The following is a 26,355-nucleotide window of genomic DNA, read 5'->3' as shown; positions in this document are numbered from 1 at the left end:
TATGTTTTTACAATACATTTTTATTTAGCTTCAAAGTTCTACCTTTAGAATAGTATTCACTACTCATAATTGAGCTATTTTTCAGATGCTATTTTTCTCTAATAAATCATTAACATTTTCCAATTTTTAATTGAGTTTCCCAAGGCAGATAAAAATCTCTGTGTTTCCATATTATAGCATTCCAAAATCACAAAAACCCGAAGTCATATGTGCTCTCAGTATAGATAACTCTTAAATCTTTAGCAAAGATGCTCACATTAGAACTATTAGTCCAGTCATCTGAGTAGATGTTGGCAAAGGGGTAGCTTCCTTTACAGTGTTAAGAAGTTGCAGTGTCTCCAGCACAAAGTATACCTTGAAATTTTAAAGATATGAACCATTGACAATGAGTTGTCTGGGGGAATATCAATCAGCACATGGAAGTCAGGATATACTCCCCCTTTCTCTATCTGACAAAAGGATCAAAGGAGGATCATTAATATAGTCATATCAATAGATAATTCTGGTCACCTCAGTCTTCTTCATCAGCTTTTAAATACACTCATATCTGACCTCACCAGACCTCTTGCCTCTGAAGAGCTTGGCAGTCAGCACAGTAAACAGCCTTTTCCAGCCTGCATCTTAATAGGATTCTGTTTTAGAATTTCCACTTTTGAATATCCTTGCTCATATGATCCATGTCTTTTCATAGCCTACAAAAACTGGTGAATCAGAGGAAGCTTTTTTCTCTGCTTGGGTATTTCTCCTGTCGTTTCCTCTGGACTATGTTTAAACACTAAGCTTTCCTTAGGGAGAACCACCATGTACACCATCCTTGCCATGAAGGAGAATGAGGTGCTGCCTGCAGCACAGAGGGACAACTGCTGAGACTAACAAATGTGCCAACGTGAGAAGAACCATCAGTTCTAAGTGAATATGACTGCTTGGTCTCAGGGACAGTGAAATGAGAGGGACCTAGTGTATTAAAGCAGTTCCCCACTTACTTTAAATCATGCTTCAGGTCAAAAGCCTAAAGAGGACCAACTGGGATTGAAATCAGAATCTTCTATCAGTCTTTTAACCAGAAAATAAAAAGGCAACCAAACTCTTGTCATCTATGAATACATTTTTCTTCCATTTTTTGATTGAAAACAGCTGTATAGAACCAAATACAGTATATGGAATCAATGGCTTTTCTCTCCTCAACCAAATTATTTTACCTTCTACTCTCATTCCTGATTTTCAGTACAGGTCCAGAGACATGGAGGCTCAGACTCAGAGGAAAAAGACCCTTGAATTTCGGGCTCCCATATTATCAAACTCTCTTTTCTGTTCCATGCCATTATTTTGTTTCTGATAACTTCAGAGTCCCCTGAAGCCAACAGATTCAATGTAAAGTGGAATGAAAGAGGCTTATTTTTTTTAAATTTTATTTTATTTTTGGCTGTGTTGGGTCCTTGTTGCTGCGCGCGGGCTTTCTCTAGTTGCAGCGAGCGGGGGCTGCTCTTCATTGCAGTAAGTGGGCTTCTCATTGCAATGGCTTCTCTTGTTGCGGAGCATGGGCTCTAAGTGCACGGGCTCAGTAGTTGTGGCGCACGGGCTTAGTTGCTCCGCGGCATGTGGAATCTTCCCGAACTAGGGCTCGAACCCATGTGCCCTGCATTGGCAGGCGGATTCTTAACCACTGCGCCACCAGGGAAGCCCCCTGCTTTGTTATTGATGACACAAATAATCTTTTTATATGGTGTAACCATTAACTTAGAGTTATAATTTTTATGCTTTTGTTTTTTAAATTCTATGCCAGATTTAAAAGTGACTTGTACACCTACATCATAAATTTTACAGGATTCTATATTTATCTATATGTTTACCTTTACCAGGGAATTGTATATTTTCATTCAGTTTTGTATTCTGTTTATCACCTTGCTCCAACTTGAAGGATTCCCTTCAGCATTTCAGCTGGGGGCAGGGACAGTGGCATACTTCTTTATGACTGGCACTCCTGTTATAGTAGCTGGATGCTGGGCAAGGAGCAATAGCCTCAGGTCTTCTTGGCATCTCTCTCCTGGCCTGGAACCTCTGTCTCATGCTGGGCATAAAGGGGCCCCAGTATTTTCAGGCCTCCAATAAAATAGGACCTCTTTTCCATGAGTGGGGACTCGGTGAAAGACAGGAGCCCTCACCTCTTGGCTGCACTTGTCCAGAACTTAACCTCTGCAAGAAGGACCTGAGGGCAGGATTAGAAATGGAGGGAAGATATTATAGTTCTCCAAGTGGAAACCGGGTGGGGGGTAGGGGGCATGGAGCCCTGTTTTCTTGGCTGTACAGTTTGGAGTACAGGTTCCATCATGCTGGCCTGGGGAGAGAGTAGGTTGTGACTCATATGCCACAGATCCTCATTGTTATAAATGAATTTTAATATATTTTCTTTCTTTTTTGTTTTTGAATTTTAGAATTTTATTTATTTTTTTTATACAGCAGGTTCTTATTAGTTATCCATTTTATACATATCAGTGTATACATGTCAATCCCAATCTCCCAATTCATCCCACCACCACCACCCCCTGCCACTTTTGCCCCTTGGTGTCCATAAGTTTGTTCTCTATATCTGTGTCTCTATTTCTGCCCTGCAAACCGGTTCATCTGTACCATTTTTCTAGATTCCACATATATGCGTTAATATACGATATTTTTCTCTTTCTGACTTACTTCACTCTGTAGGACAGTCTCTAGATACGTCCACATCTCTACAAATGACCCAATTTCGTTCCTTTTTATGGCTGAGCAATATTTCATTGTCTACATGTACCACATCTTCTTTATCCATTCGTCTGTTGATGGGCATTTAGGTTGTTCCATGACCTGGCTATTGTAAATAGTGCTGCAATGAACATTGGGGTGCATATGTCTTTTTGAATTATGGTCTTCTCTGGGTATATGCCCACTAGTGGGATTGCTGGGTCATACGGTAATTCTATTTTTAGTTTTTTTTTTAACATCTTTATTGGAGTATAATTGCTTTACAATGGTGTGTTAGTTTCTGCTTTATAACAAAGTGAATCAGTTATACATATGTCCCCATATCTCTTCCCTCTTGCGTCTCCCTCCCTCTCACCCTCCCTATCCCACCCCTCTAGGTGGTCACAAAGCACCGAGCTGATCTCCATGTGCTATGCGGCTGCTTCCCACTAGCTATTTATTTTACGTTTGGTAGTGTATATATGTCCATGCCACTCTCACTTTGTCCCAGCTTACCCTTCCCCCTCCCCATATCCTCAAGTCCATTCTCTAGTATGTCTGTGTCTTTATTCCCGTCTTGCCCCTAGGTTCTTCATGACCTTTTTTTTCTCCAGCGTTTGTTGTTTGTAGATTTTCTGATGATGCCCATTCTAACTGGTGTGAGGTGATACCTCATTGTAGTTTTGCTTTGCATTTCTCTAATAATTAGTGATGTTGAGCAGCTTTTCATGTGCTTCTTGGCCATCTGCATGTCTTCTTTGGAAAAATGTCTATTTAGGTCTTCTGCCCATTTTTTGACTGGGTTGTTTGTTTTTTTAATATTGAGCTGCATGAGCTGTTTATGCATTTTGGAGATTAATCCTTTGTCTGTTGATTCATTTGCAAATATTTTCTCCCATTCTGAGGGCTGTCTTTTCATCTTGTTTGTAGTTTCCTTTGCTGTACAGCAGCTTTTAAGTTTCATTAGGTCCCATTTGTTTATTTTTGCTTTTATTTCCATTACTGTAGGAGGTGGATCAAAAAAGATCTCGTTGTGATTTATGTCAGAGTGTTCTGCCTATGTTTTCCTCTAAGACTTTTATAGTGTCCAGTCTTACATTTAGGTCTCTAATCCATTTTGAGTTTATTTTTGTGTATGGTGTTAGGAAGTGTTCTAATTTCATTCTTTTACATGTAGCTGTCCAGTTTTCCCAGCACCACTGATTGAAGAGACTGTCTTTTCTCCATTGTATATCCTTGCCTCCTTTGTCATAGATTAGTTGACCGTAGGTGCGTGGGTTTATCTCTGGGCTTTCTATCCTGTTCCATTGATCTATATTTCTGTTTTTGTGCCAGTATCCTATTGTCTTGATTACTGTAGCTTTGTAGTATAGTCTGAAGTCAGGGAATCTGATTCCTCCAGCTCCGTTTTTTTTCCCTCAAGACTGCTTTGGCTATTCGGGGTCTTTTGTGTCTCCATACAAATTTTAAGATTTTTTGTTCTAGTTCTGTAAAAAATGCCATTGGTAATTTGATAGGGATTGTGTTGAATCTGTAGATTGCTTTGGGTAGTACAGTGATTTTTACAATATTGATTCTTCCAATCCAAGAACATGGTATATCTCTCCATCTGTTTGTGTCATCTTTGACTTCTTTCATCAGTGTCTTATAGTTTTCTGAGTACAGGTCTTTTACCTCTTTAGGTAGGTTTATTCCTAGGTATTTTATTCTTTTTGTTGAAATGGTGAATGGGATTGTTCCTTAATTTCTCTTTCTGGTTTTTCATTGTTAGTGTACAGGAATGCAAGAGATTTCTGTGCATTAATTTTGCATCCTGCAACTTTACCAAATTCATTGATTAGCTCTAGTAATTTTCTGGTGGCATCTTTAGGATTCTCTATGTATAGTATCATGTCATCTGCAAACAGTGACAGTTTTACTTCTTCTTTTCCAATTTGGATTCCTTTTATTTCTTTTTCTTCTCTGCTTGCCGTGGCTAGGACTTCCAAAACTATGCTGAATCATAGTGGTGAGAGTGGACATCCTTGTCTTGTTCCTGATCTTAGAGGAAATGCTTTCAGTTTTTCACCATTGAGATTGATGTTTGCTGTGGGTTTGTCATATATGGCCTTTATTATGTTGAGGTAGGTTCCCTCTATGCCCACTTTCTGGAGGGTATTTATCATAGATGGGTGTTGAATTTTGTCAAAAGCTTTTTCTGCATCTATTGAGATGATCATATGGTTTTTATTCTTCAATCTGTTAATATGGTGTATCCCATTGATTGATTTGCATATATTGAAGAATCCTTGCATCCCTGGGATAAATCCCACTTGATCATGGTGAATGATCCTTTTAACGTGCTGTTGGATTCTGTTTGCTAGTATTTTTTGAGGATTTTTGCGTCTATATTCATCAGTGATATTGGTCTGTAATTTTCTTTTTTTGTAGTATCTCTGTCTGGTTTTGGTATCAGGGTGATGGTGGCCTCATAGAATGAGCTTGGGAGTGTTTCTTCCTCTGCAATTTTTTGGAAGAGTTTGAGAAGGATAGGTGTTAGCTCTTCTCTAGATGTTTGATAGAATTCACCTGTGAAGCCATCTGGTCTTGGACTTTTGTTTGTTGGAAGATTCTTAATCACAGTTTCAATTTCAGTGCTTGTGATTGGTCTGTTTATATTTTCTATTTCTTTCTGCTTCAGTCTTGTAAGTTTGTATCTTTCTAAGAATTTGGCCATTTCTTCCATTTTGTCCTTTTTATTGGCATAGACTTGCTTGTAGTAGTCTCTTATGATGCTTTGTATTTCTGCAGTGTCTGTTGTAACTTCTCCTTTTTCATTTCTAATTTTATTGATTTGAGTCCTCTCCCTCTTTTTCTTGATGAGTCTGACTAAAGGTTTATCAATTTTGTTTATCTTCGCAAAGAACCAGTTTTAGTTTTATTGACCTTTGCTATTGTTTTCTTTGTTTCTATTTCATTTATTTCTGCTCTGATCTTTATGATTTCTTTCCTTCTGCTAACTTTGGGTTTTGTTTGTTCTTCTTTCTCTACTTCCTTTAGGTGTAAGGTTAGATTGTTTATTTGAGATTTTTCTTGTTTCTTGAGGTAGGCTTGTATTGCTATAAACTTCCCTCTTGGAACTGCTTTTGCTGCATCCCATAGGTTTTGGATCATCGTGTTTTTGTTGTCATTTGTCTCTAGGTATTTTTTGATTTCCTCTTTGATTTCTTCAATGATCTCTTGGTTATTTAGTAATGTATTGTTTAGCCTCCATGTGTTGGTGTTTTTTACGTTTTCCCCCCTGTAATTGAGTTCTAATCTCATAGCGTTGTGGTCGGAAAAGATGCTTGAAATGATTTCAATTTTCTTAAATTTACCGAGGCTTGATTTGTGACCCAAGATGTGATCTATCCTGGAGAATGTTCCGTGTGCACTTGAGAAGAACGTGTAATCTGCTGTTTTTGGATGGAATGTCCTGTAAATATCAATTAAATCGATCTGGTCTTTTGTGTCACTTAAAGCTTGTGTTTCCTTATTAATTTTCTGTCTGGATGATCTGTCCATTGGTGTAAGTGAGCTGTTAAAGTCCCCCACTATTATTGTGTTACTGTTGATTTCCTCTTTCATAGCTGTTAGCAGTTGCCTTATGTATTTAGGTGCTCCTGTGTTGGGTGCATATATATTTATAATTGTTATATCTTCTTCTTAGATTGATCCCTTGATCATTATGTAGGGTCCTTCCTTGTCTCTTGTAACATTCTTTATTTTAAAGTCTATTTTATCTGATATGAGTATTGCTACTCCAGCTTTCTTTTGATTTCCATTTGCATGGAATATCTTTTTCCATCCCCTCACTTTCAGTCTGTATGTGTCCCTAGGTCTGAAGTGGGTCTCTTGTAGACAGCATATATATGGGTCTTGTTTTTGTATCCATTCAGCAAGCCTTTGTCTTTTGGTTGGAGCATTTAATCCATTCACATTTAAGGTAATTATTGATATGTATGTTCCTATTACCATTTTCTGAATTGTTTTGGGTTTGTTTTTGTAGGTCCTTTTCTTCTCTTGTGTTTCCCACTTAGAGAAGTTCCTTTAGCATTTGTTGTAGAGCTGGTTTTGTGGTGCTGAATTCTCTTAGCTTTTGCTTGTCTGTAAAGCTTTTGATTTCTCCGTCGAATCTGAATGAGACCCTTGCTGGGTAGAGTAATCTTGTTTGTTGGTTCTTCCCTTTCATCACTTTAAATATGTCCTGCCACTGCCTTCTGGTTTGTAGAGTTTCTGCTGAGAAATCAGCTGTTAACCTTATGGGAGTTCCCTTGTATGTTATTTGTCGTTTTCCCCTTGTTGCTTTTAATAATTTTTCTTTGTCTTTAATTTTTGTCAATTTGATTACTATGTGTCTCGGTGTGTTTCTCCTTGGGTTTATCCTGCCTGGTACTCTCTGTGCTTCCTGGACCTGGGTGGCTATTTCCTTTCCCGTGTTAGGGAAGTTTTTGACTATAATCTCTTCAAATATTATCTCGGGTCCTTTCTCTCTCTCTCCTCCTTCTGGGACCCCTATAATGTGAATGTTGGTGCGTTTAACATTGTCCCAGAGGTCTCTTAGGCTGTCTTCATTTCTTTTCATTCTTTTTTCTTTATTCTGTTCCACAGCAGTGAATTCCACCATTCTGTCTTCTAGGTCACTTATCCGTTCTTCCGCCTCAGTTATTCTGCTATTGATTCCTTGTAGTGTATTAATGACAGCAACATAACTACTTATTTGATTAATTACATAAGCACAAAGAGGTCATAATTACAATACCAAAATCACAATTGATTACTTAAAATAGTGTAGTAATCATTTTTTTTTCACTTCTTTTTGTCCTTAAGGTATTACCTTTCTTCCATGTAAGTAAGGTTTTTTTGGGTTGTTTTTTGTTTGTTTGATTGTTTTGAGAAACAAAATTTGGTTTGTCCTTCTGTATTCCATTTTACAGTGGCATTATATTGATGTGCCATAGTTATCTCAGTTTTTCCTTTTGATGGATATTTGGATCATTTCTCATCTTTTGCTTTATAAATAGTGATGTGATAAATAGTCCTATGCATCTACTTACCTTTTTATTTTTTACTTTTGCCAGTATATCTTTGGATAGCTTCCTAGAAGAGAGATTTATGGGTCAAAGGGTAAATAAATATGTAATTTTTCTAGATACTGCAAATCTCCTTCTCTTAGGATTGTATTCCTACCAGCAATCCACAGATGGAGTAATGTCTCTGCAACCTTGAACAACAGAATATGCTATCCAACCTGTAGATTTTTGCCAATCTGATAGGTGAAAAAATTGTATCATAGTGTTAACTTAGTTGTATTTCCCTTATTATGAGTAAAATTGAGCACTTTTTTCATATCGTTAAGAACCATTTGTATTTCCTACTCAACTCTTTATTCATATCTCTAAACTATTTTTTCTACGGATTTGTTGGCCTTTTACTCCTTTTAAAAATTTTATTTATATAGAAAGAATAGTAACCATTTATCATGATATAAATTGCTAATAATTTTTTCAGCCTATTATCATTTGTTTCTTTGATTATGGTGTTTTTTTGCAATGCAAAAAGTTTTCCTTTAATGTTTGTATAATCATATTTATAAATATTTAGAATACTGCTTTTAGATTTGGGGCCATATTAGGTAATTTTGCTACTCCTTAGATTATAGAGGAGTTCACATATGTTTTCTTTTTGTATTTGTATAGTTTCATTTTTTTAACATTAAAATTTTTAATACATATGGAATTTATCCTGGTATGCAGGGTGAGAAATGTATTCAATTTAATCCTTATTCATGTGACTATTCAATTATCTCAGTGCTACAAATTTAGAAGTTCATCTTTCCTTTGTTGATATGAGTTACTGCCTTTATTGTAAACTAATTTTTGTTTGCAACTGGTTTTGTTATAGGATTTTCTATTCTCTGTGTCAATAACAAACAATTCCAGTTACAGAGGGTTTATGGTATGTTTTAAGCCTGTTGGGCTAGCTCTCCCTCCTTGCTTTTGCTCTTATTATTTTAGGGGTTTCCTGGCTATTATTGATGGCTTGTTTTTCTAAGTAAACTTTATAAAAATTACTCAGTTGCAGAAAAATGTGATGGCATTTTTATTGGGATTGCATTAAATTAATAAATTATCTTAGGAATAAATGACAATTATATGAAGTTGTGTCTTTTTCTATTAGAATATTACATATTTTTACAATGTTCAAGTATATTTTTGTGACTTCAAGGTGTGTATTAGAGTTTTATTCATATAGATTTTGGAAATTTTTAAAGTTTATACCCAGGAATTTTTTTCTTTTAAAATTTTATTTCCTTTTCCCTTTACTCCCCTCCCCACCCTCCCTGCTTCCTTCCTCCCACCCCCTTTTCCCTTTCTTTGCTGTTGTTAATGGCTTCGTCTATTGTGTTTTATATATATATATATATATATATATATATTTTTTTTTTTTTTTTTTTTTTTTTTTTTTGGTATATGTGAAGGGTGTTGATTTTTTGTGTGTTATTTTTCTAAACTACCACTTCACTAAAATCTCTTATTGTTTCATAGTTTTTCTTTTTTTTTTTTTTTGATTTTTCAGATACATAATTATAACTGAATCATAACATCGTTTTCCCTACTTCTTTCAATTCTTATGCCTTTAATTGTCTTGTTAATTGCTTTGACAACTGTCTCCAACTTAATATTAAATAGCAGTAGAAATACTGAATATTATTTTTTCCTGCCCACAAAGCCTCTAGTGCTGCTCAGTTAACTAAAATGCTAGTTTTTGGCCTGAAGTATTTTATCATGTTGAGAAATGTCCATCAATTCTTATTTTATTGAGTGCTTTTGGCACATTTGTATTAATTTCTTAAGGCTGTCGTAACAAGGTACCACTAACTGGGTGGCTTAGAACAATAGGAATTTATTCTCTCATAGTTCTCTAGCCCAGAAGTCCAAAAGCAAGGTGTCAGTAGGGCCATGCTCCCTCTGAGGTCTCTAGTGAAGAATGCTTTTTTGCCTCATGTTAGTTTCTGGTGGCTCCTGGCAATCCTTGGATTGTAGCTGCATCACTCTAATCTCTGCCTCCATCGTCACATGGCCTTTTTCTCTTTGTATATCTCTGTCTCTGCATGTTCTCCTCTTGTAAGGACGTCAGTCATTGGATTTAGGGCTCACCCTAATCCAATACGATGTTTTTTTAACTAATTACATCTTCAAAGACCCTATTACTAAATAAAGTCACATTTTCAGGTTCTGAGTCCACATGAATTTTTGGAGGACACTATTCAACCCACTACAATGTGAAATGTATGTTGGCTTTTGTCAATGTCTATTGTGCAGCTCTTGGAGATGATCATGTATGGTTTTTCTCCTTACCTTTATCAATTTGATGTATTATATTAATATTGTTAAAGATAAACCAGAGCTGGACAGTAGCTAGAGTGGTAAAAACAGATTTCATTCAGGAATATTGCAATGGGCAAAAGGCCTCAATATGGAACCAGGATCAATTCCAAATACAGCATAGCCAAGTGGGAATTTATAACTAAGGAGAAGGGTGGAGTGGGGGTGAGGGTCAGTGGATAGAAAATTACTAAGAAGAAACATCAGAGGTAAGGAAGAATTCTGGCTAAACCAACCAAACAGGATTCTTGTTGAAAGTAGGCCAAGGTGATCAGACATCACCCAGGGGATGGCAGCGGATGAGGAACACAATTAGATATCAAGGGTGACCAGACATGGAGGATAGAGGATTCTATCCAAACCAACCTAACAGGATTCTTGCTAAAATTGGACAACACAGGGATGAAAACAGAAATCCGAAAGTCAAGGCCTATTTGAAAAAGAGTTCAGGGAACCCTGAGTAGAGATTGGTAGAGGAGAGAATCTTTGTTAATGTCTTCCTTAATAATGAGTGATCTTTGCATTTCTGGAATAAACCCCACTTGGATATTCTGTATTATGTGAAATTAGACTATAGTTTTCATTTTCTGTGTGAACTTAAAAAGTTTGTGATGAACGCTATACTCACTTTATAAAATGAATTGGAAGGGCTCCTTTTTCTGTGCTTTGAAAATTTAAGTTGCATCATGATTCTCTGATATTTAACAGTTCGGTAAAATTTCTTTGTGAAAGTATTTGTGCTTGGTGCCCTTTTGGGGGACATACTTATTCAACTGTTTTTCTATTTTTCTATAGTAATGGTCTGTTTAGACTTTCTGTCTCTACAAGAAGTAATTTGGGTATAATGCATTTATAAAATCCACTTCATCTAAAGTTTTTAAATCATTTGCTGAGTTGTGTCTTATGATTTTTAAAAGGTTTTTCTGTTTTGATCGTTATTTTCTCCTGTCAGTTCTAATTTTGTGTATTTGCATTTATTTTCACTCTTCTTGATTAGGGTGGTTAGAGGTTTGTCTATTTTGTTGACTTTTCAAATAACCAGCTTTTTTCGTTATTAGTTGTACTTCTAAAAAACTCATTTTCTGAGTTTGTCTTTATCAACCCTTCCTTCTTCATTCTTTTTGGCTTATTTTGTTCATTTTCTAACATCTTGAACTGAGTGTTTGATTCGTTATTTGTCATTTCATTAACGTCCTTTTCATCTCTGATTGGAGAAGTATTATTTACCGCATTACCTTATTATGTCTTTTGCCCATATAAGCCACTTCTCCAATCTTATCTGAGGCTCTGTCGGTTTGTGGGGCTGAAAGCGAGAGGCTCAGAGCCTCAGAGAAGGATGTGGTTAGTGAACCAGTCCCACCGTGCGGAAGGTTTTACAAAGGGTGAATGTGCATCACAGGTGTAGCCTTCTTAACGACCTTCAATTCCACCCCCAAGGGGGGCGCGATCATGGCCCATGCGCCCTCTCTCCTCGGCGACCAAAACAAGCAGCTCTCCATTTGTCCTACTGTCTTCTCTCCCCTCTGGAGCTCACATGGTCTCTATTTTTGCATCCCCCGCATTATATTTTGTGGCTTTCTGGCAGCCCTTTCAAGCGGCAAGGAAAGAGGAAAGGAGGGAGTGAAAAAAGGAGAGAAAATATTTCATCCCGTGGTCTTCTAGAGACGTCAAGGAAGTGACTCCAGACTGATTGGAGCGAAAAGGTCCCAAGACCACCAATAAGGGCTTTCCGTCTGGAATGCAACTTACTCTTCTTTTAGCAAAGCATGTCATAGGACCTAGATTTAGGTTCCAAATTTAAGATTTCGGAAATAAGCGAAATTAGGCAGGTTGGACTTTAGCTTGATATTAATTCTTGTAAAACCTACTCAAAATGGCAATTTTCTGTTTTGAATATATTCCCGAGGGCGCAGTTTGAGGGAGGGGGTGTAGCTCAGTGGTAGAGCGCGTGCTTAGCATGCACGAGGCCCCGGGTTCAATCCCCAGCACCTCCACTTTTGAAAGTTGTTCTTGTTTCTTTCCCCATTTTACTTTTTTTCCCTGCTCAAAAAGAAAGTAAACCGATTTCACAACTATTTGCTATGAGTATTGGCGCTGCCCTGTTACTACTTCTCGGGTTTGGCAACACCCAGGGTGGCTGCGAAAGGAGGAAAAGATGGAACGAGAAGACAAAGTCTGGGCTCATTCAGCAGCTCGAGATTCCGGAACAAAAAGCACGTCACAGTATTATTAATAAAGCAGGAAAGAAGAGATAAGGATGGGAAAATTTAACAAAGGAAACACATGGTCGCAAGCCAATTTTTCTTAGTTTCTTTTGTTTTCTGAGCCGTTTTGGCCATGATCAGACTGCAGGTTGAGCAAGAAGAGAGCGTTCCAAAATGGGAAATCGAGAAATTTATTTTCATCAGTGGATGTGGAGAAGTCACACTTAGGCAGCAATAGCTCCATTGGGAATACATTGAGCAATACCTTGGGCTGAAGATTTCAGAAGTCACAGATTAATTTCCAGTTTTGTTCTGTCTTTACTCTTACCCGAGAATAGGATTTAACTGGATAATTTAGATGATATACAGAAGTAATTTTATATGAGATTGTTGCACCCTCTATCGGAAAGGAATTTTCCAGACCCAGGGTCAGTGTGGTCCTTGGACCAAAGGAGTTGGTGGTACCTGAGAGCTTGTTAGAAATGCAGGATGTCAGTTCCACCCCAGACTTACTGAACTAGAATCAGCATTTCGACAGGATCCCCAAGTGTGTCCTTTGCACGTGAAAGTTTGAGAATCACTGGTTTGAGTGCTATGACGTGATTTAAAGAGTATATATTATAAATATATGGCTGTATTATAATTTTTTGCAACTTCCTATTCTAATGTAGAAAAAACAATTGCAAAAAATGTATTTCTATTGTTGAACAATTTTTGTATTCTAATAATTGACACTGTTTCCCCTCTCATGGTAATATGATATTTATTAATATTAATTTTTTGAATCAATATACATAATTGAATTAGATGTGAAGTTTCTTTTTAATAAAAGTTTTGCAAGTTTTGCAATCAAGACGATGCTAACTTCCAGTATAAACTAGGAAGTTTGTATCTTTGTTTCTGCTCGGCAACATCTTAAATAGCATAAGATCTTTCTCAAGTTAACATGCCTTCACTTTGGAATTTACCTCTTCAAAGGAAGAATAAGAGCTAGCACTCAGGAGCCAGATTTTCTTTAATAGGAGTAATAGGTCATTTTCGGTTCTGTTGACATATTTTTCTCTCTTGTTTTCAAAGTACAATTTTACAATGTCTTTTTGCCACTTGTATCTACTGTGTCAGGAGAAATGTATTCACATGCTCCAACAATAGGAATGCAAAAGGCAAATAGACTAAACTTGAAAAAGAATATCATGAATTCTTACCATTGCTTTTATGTATTATATTAGGGCTCAGGTCCAAATGGAAATTTTTTTTCCCTTCCAACCATAGACTTCTCCAAGGAAGTTCACCTCTGAAATTTAAGGGAGAAGAGGATAGAGTGGAAAAGCCAGGAACTTAGTATGAGAAAACCATAGGAAATATAGAGTGGAAATTTCAAAAAAATTATATGCCAATAAAAGCAACATATGACAAATGGAGGTACTTCTTTGAAGGCTAGCTGTGTCTAACTTCGGACCAGGACAAAAAGGGCTCATTTTAAAGTACGTTGTAGATGAATTCTGGAAATTCAACTATGTTTTATTTGGGGGCTCTATCCTTCAACAAGCTTTTGTTTAGCTTTCTTCGGGGAGGAATTAAAGATTAAGGACCTCTGAGAGGAAAGGGGAGGTGGCCATGTGTGTGACACCCTCTGTGAATGTGTGAGAGGTCACAGTTGGGCAGGACCATTGGCTGCATAGGAATATGGAAGCAGACAATATCCACTAGGCCATGCAGTCACTCTGACTCAAAAGGCAGTGATTTATTTTTTTCAAAGACATATTTAATAGGAGAAAAAAGAATACTTAATCCTTTACTGCCTACTCTAGGCACAGTTTCTTCATATTCAATCAAGGTGGGAAACTGAGAGCAATATGACTAAACCTCTCTGTCCAGGTCAACAAATTGAGATGTTGTAAACACCAAACATCATGAGTGTTAATTCAAATTCCAGAGCATTACATAAAACCTTTTTACATGAATACTTTACCCCTTTTGCCCTGTCAACTTTGTGTGTGTGTGTGTTAGCTAACACCTCTACTGTGTCACATAATTATTCTTCTAGTGGTGGGAACAATTAAGATATAGTCTCTTAGCAAGTTAAATGTTTACAACACAGTTTTGTGGTCTGTAATCCCTGGACTGTGTATTAGATCTCCAGGACTTATTTGTCTACTAGTTGCAAGTATGTACCCTTAAACAACATCTCTCCAATTCCCCACCCCTCAGGCTTTGGTAACCACCATTCTACTCTGTTTTTTTTTGTTTTTTTGTTTTTTTTTAAGATTCCACATATAAGGGCTATCATATAGTATTTCTCTTTCTCTGTCTGACATCTCACTTAACACAATGTCTTCAAGACCCATCCATGTTTCTCATATATAACATCTTCTTTATCCTTTCATCCTGGTCTGTCATTAAAAAATGGCACCCAACCAGTTACAATTTTCTCCCTGGTTTTAGATGCATTAGAAAAGCACTTCATACATCTGCTAATTGCTGATTATTTTCACAGAAAATTGATAAACAATTTTGGTGTTCAGTGTTCATTGGAGTAGACAGAAAAAGACAAAATGAAGCCAAAACTCCTTGTGAGGAACTTCTGGTAATGAAACTGGTAGTTAGGCTTCTCCAATTTCAATGACTCTGGAAACTTTCATATTTGTGCTTTCACCCTCAAACAGCCTAGATAATTTCCCACTCATCCTCCTGGACTCTCTCTCTCTCTCTCTCACACACACACACACACACACGCTCATACACTAGAGCTTGCAGAATTTTGTGGGTGCCTCTTCTCTAGCGCTCAATTTCAGCGAAACCTGCCACTTCTGTCTCCTCCTATCTATTCTACCAGCCCCATGAGCCAATTGAGAGAGAAATTCTGCCAAACCAATAATGTCCTCTCAATTCCAAAAGATATTCAATGATATATTTACTAATATAGGCAAAGACATAAGATGAATGAGGAAGATATAACACATACTAGGAGTCGTACCAGAAAACGAGTCTTTCTGGGTCTTCTATGGAAGTTTCAAGGCCATGATGCTAACCAATGTGGCTGCTAGGGTTCAAAATCAGACTAAGAAGCATTTTTGTTTGTTTGTTCGTTTGCTTTTGTTTTTGTTTTTTGTCTTTGCACAACTATCAGTAAAAGAGTTCCTGATCGCTAAATCTCAAAGGACGTTTCCAGTTCTCATTCTGCTCACTCTCTGTACGCTGTGCCTTCTGAGCACTCCCACTCCCGTGTATTCATATCAGAGTGCTGAGTTGAGTTCACTGCGCTACAGTGACAGGCGGGAACCTATGGATGGATCTGTTAAATTCAGCATGTCCAAAACCAACGCCATCTCCTCCGCATAAACTCTCTTCCATTCTGAAGAAGAAGGAGGAGGAGGAAGAGGAGGGGAGGAGAAGGGAGAAGATGAGGGGGAGGAGAAGGAGCTCCCCAGGGTAACGGCCTGGTTCAGTGGTTAGGACTCCGAGCTTTCGCTGCCGAGGGCGCAAAAGAACAATAGATCTCTTTTTTGCTTTTCTTCCTGTTTCTTGGATGACTGGGTTCTCTTTTATGTGCCTCCCACTTTGTTTCTTGCTCTGTAAACCCAGTAGGTATCTCCAACCTGTGTCTAGATACCTATTAACTTGCTTTTAATCAACACTTCTTTCCATCCCTGAATCTGCTGTTTAGTGCGTGCCTTGAGCACTATTCTCCTCGACTATTCTATGAACCTTCTTACTTGCCATCAGGATGTAATAAAGATGAATAGACTGTTGGGAATGAATCGCTGAACGAATTGCCGGGGGTTTTTATTTTCACCTGGGGTTTTCCCATTAAAATCTTGCCCTTAACATTCCTGTGGAGCAAACAGCAAATAACAAGAAGTGTTTTATCCAAGGAAAAGTTCGTCAATTTTCTGACACACGTTCTCAATATTTTTCGTTCCACTTCAAGTTTTATTTGGTAAAGAATCAGTATCACCCACAGCTCCCTGGCCTTCTCTATCTTAAAGCAGTCACATATCCTGCTCCGACACACAGTACTGCTAAAACAACAAACACAGCGAGTGGGGAGACGGGCCCACAGAATACGGTGAGATATTCCTTGGTGGACCTCCACAAGTTCCTCAGGAAGGGGGTGTAGCTCAGTAGTAGAGCGCGTGCTTCGCATGTACGAGGCCCCGGGTTCAATCCCCGGCACCTCCAGTTGTTGGCTTTTAGGAAGCCGTGAGATTTCAGTGCTCTTTTCCTTGATTCCTTTACCCATTGCCTGCCCGCTCACAAGAAAAGTAAACATATGGTCTACCAAATGCCTGCTCACAAGAAAAGTAAACATATCATCTAAGACATTCACTTTAATGCTGCGCTATTTAGGCTTCATGAGCCTCAAAACCACTCAAGTCAGCTGACAGAGTAGATGTCTATTGCTTTCCTACGGAGGCTATAACAAATTACCACAAACTCGGTGGTTTAAAACAACAGAAATTTATTCTTTTACCCTTCTGGAGGCCAGAAGTCCAAAATTAATATCACTAGACCGACATCAGGGTGTTGGCAGAGTGCTGCTACCTCCAGAGGCTCTAGGAGGAGAATCCGTTCTTGCCTCTTCCAGCTTCTGGTGGCGGCTGGCATTCCTTGGCTTGTGGCAGCAATACCCCAATCTCTGTCTCCGTGGTCACACTGCCTTCTCCTCTGTGTGTGTGAAATCTCCCTCTGCCTCTCTCTTTTAAGGACACTTGTGATTACATCAGGCCTACCCGGATAATCCAAAGTAATCTCTCCATTTCAAGATCCTTAATGTAATTACATCTGCAAAGACCTTTTTCTATATAAGATAACATTCACAGGTTCTGGGGATTGGGACCTGCTATCTTTGGGAGCAATTATTCAGCCTACTATTCATAGGATCCCCTAAACCCAAAACAAGTGTGCCATCATAACTTTTCATCTTGGCTTCTATTTCCCACTATTACTGAGAGAAGAGAAAAAGGAGAAGAAAATAAGAGGCTTGAGGAAAAATTGCTTTAGTTTCCTTTGTTTTATGTGAAGTTTTAGGATGAGAAACAGAAAGTCTTCCCTCTGATTAGTCTCTCCATCACCAAAAGTTTAGTCCAAAAATAAACCAGAGAATACTAGTTGAATGAGTGGGTGATGCTACTGGAAAGGACAGCTGTCAAGAAGCTAGAGTCCTGCGAAACATGAAAAAAAAAAAAAAAGAATCGGCTTTACACGACTCAGCTTACACATGCCAAATTGCTATTTTGTACTATCCAATTTCCTTTTATTTTATCACTCATCCATTGTTCCTTCTTTTCAAATCTCTAAATAAGATTATGCCTGGAAATGTCAGTTAACAACAAATATGCTACCATGAAGAAGTGGCAAGAACAAGATTTTTTTGGTATGTATGTCAAAATGGAAATTATTAGCTGCCAAAACAAGAAGACATGTAGTTCACAAATGTCTAAGACATTTTCACTGTAGCGAAAACCCAGCCATTTCCTCTACTGTTTCCTGCCCATATAATCACTTCTGCTTTGTATTTTCCAGGCACTCCTCAAAATTTCTAGTCCATTGATGGCCCCGTTAAAGGGCCATTATGGTTACAAATCCATCACTATCTCTGCCCATCTTCACCGCTGAATATTAGAGAGGAAAGGGAATTCTGTCTCCCAACTTTACTCTTTCTTTCCCTACCACAACTTTACTCTTTCTTTCCCTCCTCACCTCTCAGCTCTGAGAAAGAAATTCAATCTCTTTCAAATGTCCTTAGTTGATTAATTCACAAGCAAGGAGTGTGAAAGGAAAAGAGAGCAAAACACCGCTAAATTCTAATATAAATTGGGAAATTTGCATCTTTGTCTCTGCTTAGCAATGTTATCAATATGATGGGAACCATTTGAGAGCACCTACTGTCCAAATCTTGGGATCATTTCAGAACACTGGGTTGCCTCTCCCTCGATAACCAAAAACTGTGGAATATATAATTACTCGGACAAACAATATTTTTCTAAACTATTTGAGAACAATTTGCAGATATTATATCTTTTTCTCCACAAATCTTATTATACACTTCCATCATAATCTTTATATTTTATACATCAGTATATATTTCTTAAGAGTAAGGGCATTTCCTTACCACAGCACAATGATCAAATTCAGGAAATTTAACACTGATAAGAAGTCTTTTCTAATATACAGTGCATATTTAACTAATTTTACCAATAAAATACTTTATAGAAATTTCTCTCCCAAACTAAGGTCCATTCCAGAGTCACATATGAATTTAGTTACTCCTTAGTCTCCTTTAATCTGGAATGGTTTCTCAATCTTGCCTTTTGTGAGATTGACATGTTTTTGAAGAGCACATGCCAATGATTTTGTAGAATATTCTTCAATTTATGTTTTGATTAGACTAAGTTCAGGTTATGAATATTTGGGAGGAATATCACAGAAATTATGTTTCCCTCTATCACACTAAGGAGCATGTGATGTCAGTTTCTCCCATTGTTAGTGATGTCAGCTTTGATTACTTGGTTAAAGTTGTGTCTAATAGGTTTCTTTCTCCAATAATTAATAAGTAATCAGTAAGGGATACTCTGAGACTATATAGATATTCCGATCCTCATCAAAAGTTTACCTATGCTTTTAGCACTGATCTATGAATTTTGCCAGAGTCTATTATTATTCTGATGGTAATTTTATAACTTTGTTATTACCTCTGCATTTATTAGTTGGCATACCACTGTAAGGAAAAATTTCTCTTCTTCCATATTTATTCATTTAAGTATCCAAGGATTATAATCATTTATTGTCATTATTCATCTCAAACTGCCCCAGATTTGACCAGTGAGAGGCCCTTCAAGTTGGTTTCTGAATCCTTTTGAACTGTCCTCATGATTTTTGAGCAGTTATATTCTAGCACAGAAAGATAACTTAGGATCATCTTGTACTCTCCCTCATCCAGTCTTAGAGTCTGTGAATCCTACAAGTAGCTCTGTTTCCTTTTAGTGGGGATTGGTATTCAAAAATCAAGATATGGGACTAGCATTGCTTATTGCTACTGAGGTATTAGTTTTTCCAGGCCCTGTTAGCAGACAGATCTGGAGAGAAAATGACAGATATACAAACAGACACACACGCACACACACACAAACACACACACATATTTCATATCCAGAGCCAACAGGGCTATTTGTTACTTACCTCCTTCTCTTACAGTGAGAGCCCTGAATTCCAACAACAATATATGTGTTCATTTTCCCAACCACACAAAAGTAAATTCACACACACACACGCACGCATAAAAATAAATAAAATTCACACAAAATATCAGAATTGACATACCCTTAACACTACAAAAAATAACCCTGCTACATAGAGGTTATGATTTGTTTGCTTTTTTTTTTTTTTCTTGTCTTTACAATTGGGATAAAGTACTGTGTAAACATTTATTTGGATGTGTTCTTTTTCTCTTGAATGAGGTTATATTATCCTTTTGAAATGCAGTTAGTTTTTTCTATTCATATTCAATTTTGCAGTAGTTTCACACACACTTGAGTCAGTTTTATTTTTTGACTATGTAAAACATTAATGTTTCCAAGAGTCAAAAGTATTCAGAGAGTAATATTCAGATAAATTGTGGGAGAATGTTGTGTCCCGTGACTCACCCAAGTGATGGAATGGAAGCACAATCCAAGCAATCTAATCTGATGGGAACCCAACTTTGTGATCAGATTCTGATCACAAGCTGACCACAAATCAAGAACAGTGCCTTTCTTACTACCATTAAGGTTCCTTTCTCCTGGAGTAGCCATGCCTGAGAGAGGATAAGGTGTAAGGAGTTTAGAAATAGCAGAATTGAACATAAGGTGGCTTATTTTGATAACTTGGTCTTCAAAGATGCAATGCTGGTCACTAGAAGGTCACAGAAAGTCTTCTGAGAAGCTGATAAGAGTGAGGGGGTATAGCTCAGTGGTAGGGTGTGGGATTAGCATGTACGAGGTCCTGGGTTCAATCCGTAGGACCTCCACTTTTGTATTTTCTTCTTACCCACATACTCTAAGAACTCTTGCTTCCTGAAATATCTTTGTCAAACTCAGTCGTCTTGGCTATGGCAATTCTTTCTTAACCGTTTTGGGACACAGGGAGGAATTGTGCTCCTTCACTAAAGTTATCTGTTGTTTGCTCTATTATTGACTGCATCTCTCCAAGCACTCTCAGCAATCACTAGCACATGGGCCACTGTCAATAGGATATAAAAAGCAAGTAGCAGTTTTCCCAACCACCTAATTTCCAGTCGTATGGAATCTGAAAGCATTAGCAAACGCCGGTCTGTGTGGCCTAATGGACAAGCCATCTGATTTCTTGTCAGAAAGTTAATCACTTAATATCTTCTGTGGTTCTTTTATTCTAGCTCCTTCCTAACCAGGATGCAGGAGGCTGAGAAGATTTCACTAAAATATTTCACTAGATTTCACTGCCAGTGGTTGATGACGGTGTGCTGGTGGGCACTTTTTGGCTCAGAGCCCCTCAAACTCTGGAGCTTACATAGAAGTCATTTAACTACAAACAAATGGCAAACAAGGAAAAGATAGCAGTCACCTCAGCAGAAATCTGTAAAGGGAAATAGTACTTCTCTGAGTGTTTGAAGAAAGTTTCCAGTCTGAAATAGCAAACATTCTGAACTCTGGGGTCCAAGATCAATCTAGGGGAAAGTTCATTTCTTTGTTTCCCACAAATAGAGAAAGAGCTCTTATTCTCCCAATCCCAATAGATCATTTCCAACCTTACTCTACTTACTCTCCAGGGACACCCTCCTTCCAAACTACTGAACAACCCATATCTCCAGATCAGAGCTCTTTGCACAGCTTCAGATTCTGGTATCACAATGCCTAAGCAGAAATCCACGGGATACACCGTCTTTTTTTTTTAAACATCTTTATTGGAGTATAATTGCTTTACAATGGTGTGAGTTTCTGCTTTATAACAAAGTGAAGCAGCTATACACATACATATATCCCCATATCTCCTCCCTCTTGCGTCTCCCTCCCACCCTCCCTATCCCACCCCTCTAGGTGGTCACAAAGCACCGAGATGATCTCCCTGTGCTATGTGGCTGCTTCCCATGAGCTATCTATTTTACATTTGGTAGTGTATATATGTCCATGCCACTCTCTCACTTTGTCCCAGCTTACCCTTCCCCCTCCCCATGTCTTCAGGTCCATTCTCTACATCTGCATCTTTATTCCTGTCCTGCCCCTAGGTTCGTCACAGCCATTTTTTTTAGATTCCATATATATGTGTTAGCATACGGTACTTGCTTTTCTCCTTCTGACTTACTTCACTGTGTATGACAGACTCTAGGTCCATCCACCTCACTACAAATAACTCAATTTCATTTCTTTTTATGGCTGAGTAATATTCCATTGTATATATGTGCCACATCTTCTTTGTCCATTCATCTGTCTATGGACAATTAGGTTGCTTCTATGTCCTGGCTATTGTAAATAGAGCTTCAGTGAACATTGTGGTACATGACTCTTTTTGAATTATGGTTTTCTCAGGGTATATGCCCGGTAGTGGGATTGCTGGGTCGTATGGTAGTTCTATTTTTAGTTTTTAAAGGAACTTCCATACTCTTCTCCATAGTGGCTGTATCAATTTACATTCCCACCAACAGTGCAAGAGTGTTCCCTTTTCTCCACACGCTCTCCAGCATTTATTGTTTGTAGATTTTTTGATGATGGCCATTCTGACCAGTGTGAGGTGATACCTCATTGTAGTTTTGATTTACATTTCTCTAATGATTAGTGATGTTGAGTATCCTTTCATGTGTTTGTTGGCAATCTGTATATGTTCTTTGGAGAAATGTCTATTTTGATCTTCTGCCCATTTTTGGATTGTGTTGTTTGTTTTTTTGATACTGAGCTGCATGAGCTGCTTGTAAATTTTGGAGATTAATCCTTTGTCAGTTGCTTTGTTTGCAAATATTTTCTCCCATTCTGAGGGTTGTCTTTTCGTCTTGTTTATGTTTTCCTTCGCTGTGCAAAAGCTTTTAAGTTTCATTGGGTCCCATTTGTTTATTTTTGTTTTTATTTCCATTTCTCTAGGAGGTGGGTCGAAAAGGATCTTGCTGTGATTTGTCATAGAGTGTTCTGCCTATGTTTTCCTCTAAGAGTTTTATAGTGTCTGGCCTTACATTTAGGTCTTTAATCCATTTTGAGTTTACTTTTGTGTATGGTGTTAGGGAGTGTTCTAATTTCATTCTTTTACATGTAGCTGTCCAGTTTTCCCAGCACCACTTATTGAAGAGGCTGTCTTTTCTCCATTGTATATTCTTGCCTCCTTTATCAAAAATAAGGTGACCATATGTGCGTGGGTTTACCTCTGGGCTTTCTATCCTGTTTCATTGATCTATATTTCTGTTTTTGTGCCAGTACCATACTGTCTTGATTACTGTAGGTTTGTAGTATAGTCTGAAGTCCGGGAGCCTGATTCCTCCAGCTCCGTTTTTCTTTCTCAAGATTGCTTTGGCTATTTGGGGTCTTTTGTGTTTCCATACAAATTGTGAAATTTTTTGTTCTAGTCCTCTGAAAAATGCCATTGGTAGTTTGATAGGGATTTTTTTTAAATCTATTCTTGTTTTCAGCCACCAAAGGGAAAACCAAGCCAGCAAACTGCTAAACATTCAGAAAGCATAAAAGCAGTCTCTTTCTCCATCTATAGAAGCCAAGAAACCTGGAGGTCTTCCATAATGCATCCTCCCCTTTTCTTATTCTCCAGAAGCTGTAACTGTCCACCAGGCAGTCACAAACCAGCTGTACAGCCAATCTTGGGGTCATCCACTTGACGTGAGGGACTCATCTATATTGTTCTGTGCCTGTACTAGGAGTGAAGAGACCATGGCTTCGTCTGTAGGTATCACCGACTGTTCAGTGACTGTGGCTTTCCACGACCAGAGTCTTCAGACCCTGTTCCACTCTTCAGACTCCTTTTGAGGCAAGAGCATCGTGTGAGGAGTAAAGGAGCCTGTTGCAAATGCCAGGAAGAGTTTCTTCAGGACAAAGTTGTGTTTCAATAAGCTTCTAAGAGTTAGAAATATGTGCAGCAAGCAAACGGGAACTTTCTCAATTTTTTGCTTTTCAAGCCAAACCTTGAAAAAATAAGACGCTTCCACGGTCTCGGTTGTGTTCAACCTCAAAGCTGCCGCTTCTACTGTCGATTCTGCTCCCACCGCATCCACGCCCCCAAACCGCGGCATCCCTGCAGCTCCTAAGCTACCAGTCCCAGAGGTTCCTGAACTTCAAACGAAATCTCACCCTCACGTTCGTCCCCCAAAGCGCTCAGCCTGTTTATCCAGCGATGGAGAGTTGTTAGGTGCTCCCGAAGCCAGAACAGTCTTCGACATAAAGAGCCAAATCCTTTTCTGGGACAAGCCTACCTCCCTTGAGAGAAAAAGATCTCATCTCTTCCCTCATACCCGGACGAAGCCACGGAGAGACGTGGAGCTTAGACACCGCCCCCCCCCCCACCTCGCCCCATCAACTTCCCCTCAAATCCTAATCATTTTGAGGATGCTTTTCCTTTGCCCACTTCCTCTCTATCCCTTTTCTCCTTTTCTTCCTCCACTTCATCCCACCCCGCCTCTTCCCTCTTCCGTCAGCTGCTGCTCCTCTCCTCCCTACTGTGTGCTCCGGAATGAAATTTGCACAGTAGCTTAGCGCACTACTAGTCGCATTTACACGCATTTTAATCTCTGTATTGAGACACTCATGTGTAGCTGATGTTTTAATTTCCACATTGCTTTCTAATTCCTTTCCTTATGTTCCCAGATCAGTCTTTCCCCAGCATAGGCTGATGCTTGGTCTGGTTGGTGGCTAGGTGCATGGCTGGGGCTAAAACCCTTGGTAGTTAGAGAAATGCTGGGGGGAGAAAGAATCAGTAAGAGAATCTAAAATATTTTTAGAGGGAGTCATCCAAAGATTTGCATCCGAATTTCCACTCGCACCAAATTTTGGCTAAAGGTAAAAAGCTCCACCCTTTCAGAATCGGAGATTGAGATTTGAGAACCTGTCCAGATATACACAGGGGTTTATTAAAATTCACTTAGCAGGTGGTTCTTGGGTGCTGCCCTTTCCTCATTCCAGAGATTATTATTTCTGAAATCCTGAAAGCCCCTGAAATTGTTTCTATTTTATTTAACAAAAGGAGTCCTATGTCCTGGCACTGTTCACTTCTTATAAAAAGTCCCTAATGCTCACAGATAGGTAAAAAACAATTCTTAGCCAGGCACCAGTCTGCAGACCACAATCTGAAAAGCACTAATGAAGAGATAAGATGTACTGGAGGTGATGAGGTATCCAAGGAGATCCTTTTTCTTCTTTTCTTGTTATTTAAATTGAGGCTTAATTAATATAAACAAAAATGCATGAAATTTAATGATTCAGCTTGATGGGTTATTACATATGCATACACCCATGTAACCAACAGCTCTGGCAAAGATACATGATTTTTCATCCCCCAGCTGCTTCCTTGTGCCTCATCCCAATCAATGCGACTCTCTGACCTCTATCACCATAGATTAGTTTTTCTTGCGTTTTGAAATAATATAAATAGAATCATACAATATGTACTCATTTGAGTGTGGATTCTTTCACTCAATTTTTTAAAAGTTGGATACATCCATATTGTTGCTAGTAGCAGCAGTTCTTTTTCATTGCTTGGTAATATTCCATTGTATGAATATTGTGCATCACAACTTTTAAATTCATTTTACTGTCAATGTACATTTAGAGTGCTTCCAGTTTGGGGCTGAAATGTCTAATGTGGTCACTAGCATTCCTATATTTGTCTTTCAAGGGAAATACTCATGCATTTCCCTTGGGTATAAATACAGCTGTGGCGTTTTGGGGTCATAGCTTACATGTATATTTAGATTTAGTCCATATTTCCAAATAGTTTCCCGATGTGTGTGCACCAGTTTACAGTCTCATCAGCAGTGTGTGAGTGAGTATTCCAGTTGCTCCACATGCTCAGCACCACTTGATATTGTCAGTTCTCTTAAGGTAATTGATTCTGGTGAAGAGAAGTATTATTTCATTTGGTTTTTAAATTTGCATTTCCCTCATAGCAAATTATGTTGGGCACCTTTTAAATTGCTTATTGGCTATTTTGGGTATCCTCTTTTTGTGAAGTGCATGTTAATTTGCTCTTTCTTAATGAGATTTTAGTCTTTTTCTTAGTGTTTTGTAGAAGTTCTTCACAGATAATGGTCTTTCGTAAAACATAAGTGTTGAGATATCTTCTCTCAGACTGTAATTCATCTCTTCTTAAGAAGGAGAGGACTTGAAAAATTTTGTAAGAATAGGAAAGAGAAAAAGAGAGAGAGATTGAAGTCAGAAAAAAAAAAAGTTCCATCTGGAAATCTTTCCTGGTGGTTGCAGAAAAAACGCCGCCAGGCAGTTTTCTGGGGCGGGAACCTCGGAAAGAGCTGATAGGATGAAATGTGTTAAGAGCAGAAACGGTGCTATTTGGTTTGCGACCCTTACATTTCTCCTAGTGTAGCAGCTTAAGAGGATACAGTTTAGAGGTTTAAGAAATAGTAGGATTTGAGACAGTGGCTTTTCTATCTGGCCAACTACGGTATCTTTGAAGACCCCCCTCAGAAATATGGTTACTATTTCAAAGATGATCTTCACGACCTTTCTGTCGTGAGACGTGTAGTTCAGTGGTGGTTTATCCTTTCCTTACGAGAGGGCTGGAAACCATACACGTGCATCTCTTTTTCTCCCTTTATGCTTTGCTTGCTCACACGGAAATAGACACATTATCCAATGGATTGCCTTTAAATGCTTCCGGTTTCTACTCTCTGTGTCTCCGCACTAACAACCACGTGTCAGCACAAGGAAGACAAGGGAACGGAAGTGACTAGAAGAAAAGAATTGGCTCCTTCCGGATTTCCTCAAGCCGAAGCAAGAAGCCCGTCTCCATATTAACGTGCCCAATAGTCCTTTTAGTCTTGTCATTGAAGAGCGAGACAGACAAAGAAC

The 26,355-nt window shown here is 38.4% G+C and overlaps 1 long non-coding RNA gene across 2 annotated transcripts in view; it reads left to right on the top strand.

The window, feature by feature from the left end:
• LOC309638991 overlaps positions 1 to 26,355 on the top strand; it is a 56,526-nt gene that overhangs the window by 11,142 nt on the left and 19,029 nt on the right. The gene's annotated exons all lie outside the window — the stretch shown is intronic.

This window comes from Balaenoptera physalus (genome assembly GCF_965194825.1).
Source record: "Balaenoptera physalus genome assembly, chromosome: 11".
NCBI lineage: Eukaryota > Metazoa > Chordata > Mammalia > Artiodactyla > Balaenopteridae > Balaenoptera > Balaenoptera physalus.
Note: the sequence above shows the minus strand (reverse complement) of the source record. Positions and strands in the feature narration are given on the sequence as shown.